Below are 10,178 nucleotides of genomic sequence, written 5' to 3'. Positions count from 1 at the left end.
TGGTAGGTCAAGTCAAACTTAAGGAATCACGGACTTGGCTGACACACTAGTCCGAGTTTCAACCAACCATTCCTCTACGGATGATTTCCTATCACTTGCAAGGGATCTGCCAACTACTGAATTACTTTTCCAAAGTTACAACTTCGCCATTAGATCCTGAATCCTCATTGCTGCCATTATTATTAAATAATAACTTGATATAAGACTTTCATTTACTCCTAACAACCAAGACTGTCTAACTACAGAAGTCATTGATAAATTCACTACCAGGGAATATCAAATGGAATTTCAAAATCAAAGAATTAATGATACATGGAAGACAAGAAAAGAAGACATAGATATGACTGAGAGCAACCATACAAGTACATAAGATGGTCAGTCTTAGTACCGCATAGTTCACAACACATAATTCGGTGGCGTCCCACCAAACCCTTTTGTCACACAGACAAATAGTCAAATCATATGCATTGTTTGCCTCAATCAACCGAGGGAATCACCGAGGAAAGAAATAATGTTTAAATAGAAATTCACAAATAGAAAGGGGAGAATCTGATTTGTAATGAGATTAACAAGACTCTAAGTTGCTTACTTCGCGTTCTTAACTTTCTCATATGAAAAATAAGCAACTTATGGGATAGTAAATAATTATTCTGGAAACAAATTATGTCTCAAGAAAGAATTATAAGGGTTCAAGATATAAACCACAGTACTGGTCCACATTCACTATGAGACTTGGCTGTCATAGCAGCCACTGACTATTATCATCCCATCTGAACTCACCGAAGTCGCACACTTGGTCCAGCAACATCACTTGACATAGAAAATTCAATAATTAGGAATAATATGGATGTTTCTTCCGCTGACACATTAAGGATCTTCTCGGAAACTGAATTCTCGTAACCAGACTCATTTTCTCAAGGGGGAAGTAGAAATCTCTATCGGACATTATCAATAATACATATACGAAGGAGACGTACTCTAAGCTAGGGTAATTCCAACCAATCCTCAATAGACGTCAGGGTTACACCTCCGAAACCTTTGACTGAACTCATAGACTCGCTCCTCTGATTGAGTTGCTGACTCACCACTTCATATAAACCTTCCTACACCCTTCTGACTCTATTCCTAACCTAAATCAGGGACTCAAACCTGTAGCTCTGATACCAACTATGACGGCCTCAACCCCAGGTTCAGGAGTTGACATCATCAACAACAACAACAATAAATATAATATAATCCACTCTAATAGTAGACCGTAAACACGACCCATTTACCAAGATCTTTCCAGGTATAAGTATGACTTAGGTTACAATTATCACAAAACCAACTTATTAAAAACAATCCTGACAATATTATCCCACTACAACAACTCAACAAACCATCTTTGGTCTGACACAGCTACTTCAGAGGAGCCTGGTACGGAAAGAACTAGAACTCTGCCCTGATCGCACGGAAATGTCTCCTACACATCTGCAATACATATGTACAAAATATTCTGCAAGGGTGAGCAATCAATTGCTCAGCAGTACCACTATATGAATAACAACTAAAACAATTTAAATTAAAACAGTTATAAGAACAAATTCATAACTCGTTAGAAAATAAGTAAAACATGTATAAAGTGGATATTAAAATTAGCATGCTCTGTAAAATAAAATCAACAGTAGTGTGTTGTGCATAAATACCAGAGTTCAATTTTAGCATGCTGTTTATATTTCCAATACCACTGTTCCATTACAGGAACCATAAAACCAGATGTCCCGTTACGGGGACCACAAAACCATTTGTTCCGTTATTGGAATCACAAAATCTTCAGTTCCGTTACGGGAACCACTAAATCAAAATCAGATATATCCCATCACAAACCTGTTCCGGAACTCAGAGATTAGCTAGGTATCTGTCACGCTGGACTAAGCGGTTCAAATAAGGCGCGCAACCGATTTAGCCACTTACGCAAACCCGTTGGGCCGTTACGGGCCTCTTACGTAACCATCCAATATCTGATCCATTTTATCCAGTTTCCAAAATCACTTATGTGACGCCCTCAATCTCAGGGTTAGGAAATGAGGACTCACACACCTCGATTCTAATAATAAAATATGCATAAACCCCGATTAACTCCTAACAGGATTAACAGGATAAAGTATGAGACAAGATTACAACTACCAATCACAGAATATAACTTACAAACCCAAAATATTATTAAATAATCAATATCGGTTCCGGCTGGGAACCGATAGATAACCCATTGTATCTTTAAACACCACTTTCTAGGCGCGAGCTCACTCATAACCTGTACTACCTGCTCTGGTAACTTGAAGCCCTCAACACGATAGGGACCACCAGGTACGCTCTTACGAGCAGTGCGCCTAAGCCTGGCCATCTTCTTGCTTAACTACCATGGTTAGATTAAGACAAAACAATGAGTATAAAACTCAGCAAGTAACTAAATAGCAGTTCTACAATAACAATTCTCAATATGCTTTGAACAAACTAGGGCATTCTATTTTATCTAATCTAGGTGGCAGATTTCCATATATTCATTTTTGTTTTCTTTGAGATAAGGAAAGGTATCCGAAGGATAGTTGGGCTTTCAAGAAACAAGGCTCGAAACAGGATGAAAGCCGACATTCAACACAAATCATTATAGGATCAAAATAGATCTTTCGGTAGAGGAAAACAACAGTATTTCAAGATATAGAATCATTCATATGATCAACAATTTCAGGAATCAGGGTTCTGAGCCTTAAGCTCCACAATAACATAATCAGCTCTTTTCAAAGCAGAATAAAACATTTTCATTTCCAGAAATCAATTTACTGAATAAAAGTTTCAGTTCCCTTTTTAAATAATCATTTAGAACCCATGACTGGATCACTTATCTTTCCATTTCATTATATACGGGTGATCAGCCCGTATCGACCTCCATTCCGGTCTTTAAGGTACCATTCGGCATAATTTCAGCCATAAATTGGACTAGTCCCACTAGCCTCTTACCATGACTGGACTAGTCCCACTAGCCTCTTACGTCTCAATCCAATCCATCAGGAATTCATTTGGAAAACCTTGAGTTGGAAAAACAAATAGGTTTTCTAAAATCCATTTTATCATTACCAAGCATTTGAAATCATTCGGACTCTTTCAAGTCGAAACTCATTCTTAATTCAGATTTTAAAGAAACAAAGTTCAGGGAGTGAATCAAAGATATGCAAGGAACAATTCTCAAGGATTCTGCATCAAAGATAATAAGGTACTAAATTTGAAGGATCAGTAATAACTTAGGGATCATTAGGGCGATCAAGAGAAACAGAGTATCATTAACAGAGTTATCCAAGATAATTAAAGGTTCAATATGATTCATGGCATTATAGGAAACTGGAACAGAAAGGCAGATTATCAAAGGGTGAAATCAATAGGATTATCAATAACAGGTTATCAAGAACAAGGGTGCTTCAAATCAATAGTAGGGTTTCATAAAACAAGGGTTTCATACTCTAACAGTTCAATACTCTACATGGTATGAACAACATTTCCTTTATAATCATTTACACAAGTAATCAGAGTTACTTGCCTGAAATTGCTTTCCTGAGGGTTGAACTACTGCCACCTAGTATACTTTTCCCTTTCCTAGCCCGAATGCCCTCACGCTCCGAATCTACAATAAAAACCAAAAATCTTAATTAGATTCCCAACTCTCGTTCCCGGAACGATCACTCTATACGATAACTCAATTATATCTTTGACTCGAGCATACGAATATAGCTTATACAAATAAGCACACAGCACATAGCACAATCCTTTCTCATAGTTTTTATATCCTTATATTCCTAGCAATCAAAGCGTACTCGCTTGACCTAGGCTATTTCTCAAATCACACAAACACGACTCTTTTACGAGTACTAGACCCATTTCCAACCAAACATTTACGTGCATACCATCACTTATATCAATCGACTTCATTCCCTTTTCTTTTATTCCTTAAATTCGAACCACATAATACAATCAACTAAACAATCCATAGATATTCGCATATACGCATCCAATCATTTCATATTTGATTATCAAAAACCAAGTTTTGACCTTAAGTTCATATGGCCTATTCGGCCTAATTGCAAATACCACCATAAAATCAATCAAATACTCACTTTAATTCACATAAACACGTATATCATTTAACAACCTTTAAAGAACCACTCTCCTTTCTTTTAATCATAGAAATCCGAACCGTAATCATACATATACAATCAAATTTCTCAAAAATTACACCATACAACTTTAGTTCTAACATGATTCCACATTTAAACTAGCACCATTTTCTTGATCAACAACCATTCGAACCAAAACATACATACATGCTCACATGCAATTCAATTTCAACTTAGCATGATATCAAACACTTTATCTTTATCACGTAAGCCAACTAAGTTCCTTAACACAATTGATTTTTATCTAAATTACAACATACATCCATTCATTCATCAAATTAATCTATTTTAACTCAATTTCATTCGGCAATAACTCAAATTCACATCTCAAGGACAAATCATTGACATGCACATCTTGATCCTTTTTAAAACTAACATGCAATCACTTTTAGGCTATTCATACTTAGCGTTTACCAAGATTATCTCACAAAAATCAATTCCCTTTCTTATTAACATAAAAATTCGAACCTAACTTAGCATGCATCAATAATTTAATTTCTTTTTCAAGCTAATAACAATCCATTATTACTTTAAACAAGTTTACTCAAATCAAACAACTTTAAAGATTAAGTCCATTCGGCCTTTTTCAAAAACAAGACATGCAACTTGATATTCTTACTCCTTGAATCACAAATCATCCTATTTCTTAACATCAAATCATTAAATCATGCAATTAACCATAATCAACTTGATTTCTTTTAAAATTATAATGGCCATTCGGCCTTTTTCAATCAAAACACCACATGCAAACATAAAGAATTGATCTTAAGGTTCTAGAGCTCAGTTTTTAACATCATAGCTCACCACCGGTTCACCGGAGTTCATCACCGGTGGCGGTGGCATCTCGGTGGTGCCCTCATTCGAGGGTGTCCAACTATGAGCCCCCGATTCCATCAATTACACAAAAAGAACTAACATGCACATCTTCTCTATCATTTGTTTACAAGGAATCAAGCTTAGCAAGATGACATCAACAACAAATAGAAAGAACCATGTGGTTCTCAGGTGAACACACACACCGAGCACCCACAACACACACACACATCGACATGCAAGTGGGTATACACACATGCACACACTTTTACCTACAAATATGTGTTTAACAAGAAGATTTGGGAATGATTGATGTGTTTGATCAAAGAAAAGAGAGGTATACCGAGAGAGATTGAAGAAAGCCGAGAGAGAGAGTGAGAGGGTTCGAGTGAGAGAAGGAGAGAAAAGAGAGAAGAGAGAAGTGATGTCACGGGAACAAGAAGAAGAAAGAAAAGAAGGGAGTGAGGTTATATAGCACTCAAAAACAAGGGCACTTTGGTAAATTTCTAATTCCTTTTTCGTTCTTACTTGTCCATCTTTTTACTAAAATAAAACAAAGACTAAATATAAAATATATCTCTCTCGGGAAGTCAAGAATTATTGAAAATGACATTTTTAACGCGTAGGTCTCGAAATTAGCTTTTTATCCATTACTCATAATAAGAAATTGAGCGAACGGTTGATTTTATATGAATTTCGCAAACTCGCTTTAATAAATACCTTTTCCACATAAAATTGATTTAAAAATGCAAAGATCAACAATTAAATTCACTTATTATTTTTTAAAAAGTCTCTAAGACCTCTACGAAGATAACAGAACAAATCCCATATTTTTATCCATCTCAGATGATTTTATAAAAATGCACGAAGGTTAAATAAACCCTTATTTAAATCAAATAACTCCTTTAAATCCATAAAAATGTCACAGAGCACACAGTCATGCACACAGGCAAGCAATCACACATATACGATCATATAACGACTCAGGTCTGATTATAAAATATATCACTCTTAAATCTTTATCCTCTTTTACGCGTACCGGGTCACGTTCAGCCTGACGGCCCGACGCTCAGCGTTTCGATTACGCTTCTCATTATCTTTGCCAATTAACACGTCTCTTAAGATGAAATACTTTATTCATTCACTTCACATATAATTCACATTTTATATTATTTAATTCCATATTAAGGCGGGTTCCGTTCTACCTGACGGCCCGACACCACAGCTCGACTTCTAAGCTGACTCTTTAAATTGGAACGTTTTTATCCACGCTCCTTAACTCTAGCATACAGATAAGACAAATAATCATCGCTTAATCACATAATCTCATCACATAACACATACTTTACTTTCTTAATTACGACGCAAAATTCTCGGTCATTACAATCTACCCTCCTTAAAAAGATTCTGTCCCCAGAATCTAATCTAAGCAAACAGATGGGGATACTTTTCTTTCATTTCGCTTTCTAATTCCCAAGTCGATTCCTCGACTAGTGGATTTCTCCACAACACTCTAACTAGAGGTAAAACTTTATTTCTAAGCGTCCTTTCTTTTCGATCCAAAATTCGTACTGGTTGTTCCACATAGGACAAATCTGGTTGGATTTCTACTGGTTCCAACTTGATCACATGGCTCGCATCAGCATTATACTTCTTCAGGAGAGATACATGAAATATATTGTGCAGATGTTGCATTTGCGGCGGTAGCGCTAATTCATACGCTACTTTCCCAACTTGTCGCAATACTTCAAATGGTCCAATGTACCTTGGACTTAGCTTTCCTTTCTTTCCAAATCGAGTTAAACCTTTCCATGGAGATATCTTCAACAAGACTTTGTCTCCAGTTTCGAATTGCACATCTTTCCGCTCTCGATTCGCGTACTTTGCCTGTCGGTCTTGAGCTGCAATTAATCTCTTTCGTATCATTTCAACTTTTTCCTTCGTTTGCTGCACTAGCTCGGGGCCAATTAACTTGCGCTCACCAACTTCGTCCCAATAAGTAGGGGATCTACACTTTCTTTCATACAACGCTTCGTAAGGCGGCATGCCAATACTTGCATGATAACTGTTGTTGTAGGAAAACTCAACTAAGGGCAAATGATCATCCCAATTTCCTTTGAAATCTATTATGCAGGTTCGCAACATATCCTCAATTGTATGAATTGTCCTTTCACTTTGTCCGTCTGTCTGCGGATGATATGCCGTACTCATTTTCAATTTCGTTCCCAAATGATCGTGGAATTGTCGCCAAAATCTTGAATTAAACCTTGGATCTCTATCAGACACGATAGATACAGGAACTCCGTGATGCATCACGATTTCATCCAGATACAATTTGACCAGCTTTTCTAATGAAAACCTTTCATTTATTGGCAAGAAATGTGCCGACTTTGTCAATCGATCAATTACCACCCAAATTGCATCATGATTAGACTTGGTTTTAGGTAATCCTACCACAAAATCCATTGCGATATGTTCCCATTTCCATTCAGGTATGTCCAGTGGCTGAAGCAATCCATTTGGCCTTTGATGTTCCGCTTTAACTCTTTGGCACGTGTAACATTTGCTTATCCATTCCGCAATTTCCTTTTTCATGTTTGGCCACCAAAAATTTTCTTTCAAATCCTGGTACATCTTTGTACTCCCAGGGTGAATTGAAAATCTCGAGTTATGCGTTTCTTGCAAAATCTCGTGCTTTAGTTCCACAACATCAGGTATCCAAATACGTGAGTTAACACGGTATATCCCTTTTCCATCCTTTTGAGCTTTAATTTCTTCTCTCGTCAACTTATTCCTTTCGCGATTCATCACTTGCTCTTGACAGCATCTAATCTTTTCCACAATTTCAGGTTGAAACCGTATTGCATAAATGGCTTCACCTCCACATTCTGGAGTCTGCACCACTATTTCCATCTTTTCAAAGTCCTTGATTAATTCTTCTGATGATGTTAACATATTCAACTTTTCCTTTCGACTTAAAGCGTCAGCTACCACATTTGCCTTTCCAGGATGATAGTTTATCGCACCATCATAATCTTTAATTAATTCCAACCACCTTCTTTGTCGCATATTCAGTTCTTTCTGAGTAAAGATATACTTTAAGCTCTTATGGTCGGTATAAATCTCGCACTTTTCCCCGTACAAATAATGCCTCCAAATCTTAAGGGCAAATACAATTGCTGCCAATTCCAAATCGTGCGTTGGATACTTTTGCTCATGCGGTTTGAGTTGCCTTGACGCGTATGCTATTACCTTCCTGTGTTGCATTAACACGCATCCAAGTCCTTTATAGGAAGCATCACTGAATATCACGAATTCACCTTTATCATCTGGTAATACCAACACAGGGGCGGTTATCAATCTCTTCTTTAACTCTTGAAAACTTTCCTCGCACTTTTCTGTCCAGACGAACTTCTCATTCTTTCTCGTCAATTTTGTCAATAGAACGGCAATCTTTGAGAAATCTTGCACAAATCTTCTATAGTATCCTGCTAATCCCAGAAAACTTCTGACTTCCGTCAGAGTCTTGGGTCTTTCCCAATTCATTACAGCTTCTATCTTGGCTGGATCCACTTTAATTCCTTCTTTATTAACTACATGACCAAGAAATTGCACTTCTTTTAGCCAAAATTCACACTTTGAAAACTTTGCATACAGCTTCTCTTTTCGCAGAATTTCCAAGGAAATCCTCAAATGCTCCTTATGGTCTTCCTCCGTTTTGGAATAAATCAGTATATCGTCAATAAACACAATCACGAACTTGTCCAAATACTGCTTGAACACTCTGTTCATAAGATCCATAAATGCAGCTGGCGCATTCGTCAAGCCAAATGCCATCACCAAAAACTCATAGTGTCCGTATCTCGTTCGGAACGCTTTCTTGGGTATATCTTCCGCTTTGATCTTTAATTGATGATACCCAGATCTTAAATCAATCTTTGAGAAACACGAAGCTCCTTTCAATTGGTCAAACAAGTCATCGATCCGCGGTAGAGGGTACTTATTCTTGATTGTCAACTTATTCAGTTCACGTTAATCGATACATAATCGCATACTTCCATCCTTCTTCTTTACAAACAACACCGGTGCGCCCCACGGGGATACACTCGGTCGGATTACTCCTTTGTCCAACAATTCTTGCAACTGGGCTGCCAATTCCTTCATTTCAACCGGCACCATGCGATAGGGAGCTTTCGACACTGGTTCCGTACCAGGAGCCAATTCAATCGTAAACTCGATCTCTCTGTCTGGAGGTAGTCTAGGCAATTCATCAGGAAACACGTCCGGAAAATCTCTTACTACCGGAATATCGTCGATCCTTACAGATTCTTTCTCCACGTCCACGACATGAGCCAAATAAACTTCACATCCTTGACGTATTAATCTTCTCGCCTCAATAACCGATAGAAATTTCTTTTCTTGCCACCTTCCTTTAAATATCACTTCCTCACCATCCTTGGTTTTTAACTTCACTTTCTTACTTTTACACTCTATTTGCACCTCGTGGTTTGACAACCAATCCATTCCTAGAATAACCTCAAATTCTCCTAATTTAAAAGGAATTAAGTCAGCAGAAAAGTGCCGACCTTCTATAGACACATCACAGCCAGGACAAAACTTATTAACAAGAACTTTCTCTTGATTGGCTACCTCTATAATCAAATTAGGCTCTAGAGGGTACGCAACACAATTTAACTTATCAAGAATGCTTTCAGAAATAAAAGATCTGGTTGCTCCAGAATCCATCAAAACTTTTACTTCTACTGAGTTTATAACAAGCATACCTGCTACCACATCCACATCTTGCACCGCATCTTTCATTGACATGTTAAAGGTCCTAGCTCTGGGTTGAGCTGATGGTGCTGGGAGAGACGGCGGTCCAGCAATTCTGAGAACATTAGCCTTCTACACAGGCTCCTTGCAATTTCTAGCCATATGGCCTACCTTGCCACACTTGAAACAAGCCAAATCAGGCTTCCTTATTTTGTTTGAGCATTCCGAAGAATAATGCCCCTTCTGGTTGCACTTAAAACATGTTATATCCAGCTTATTACACCTCCCCGGGTGTCTCTTTCCATAGTTCCTGCATTCTTGCATCTGGGGCCTGCTATCCTTTCCCGGTTGTCCAGCTTTCTGGAAACGGTTCTTCTGAGCTTCATT

The sequence above is a fragment of the Apium graveolens genome, chromosome 1 (genome assembly GCF_009905375.1).
Source record: "Apium graveolens cultivar Ventura chromosome 1, ASM990537v1, whole genome shotgun sequence".
Classification (NCBI taxonomy): domain Eukaryota; kingdom Viridiplantae; phylum Streptophyta; class Magnoliopsida; order Apiales; family Apiaceae; genus Apium; species Apium graveolens.
This window is presented reverse-complemented; position numbering follows the sequence as displayed.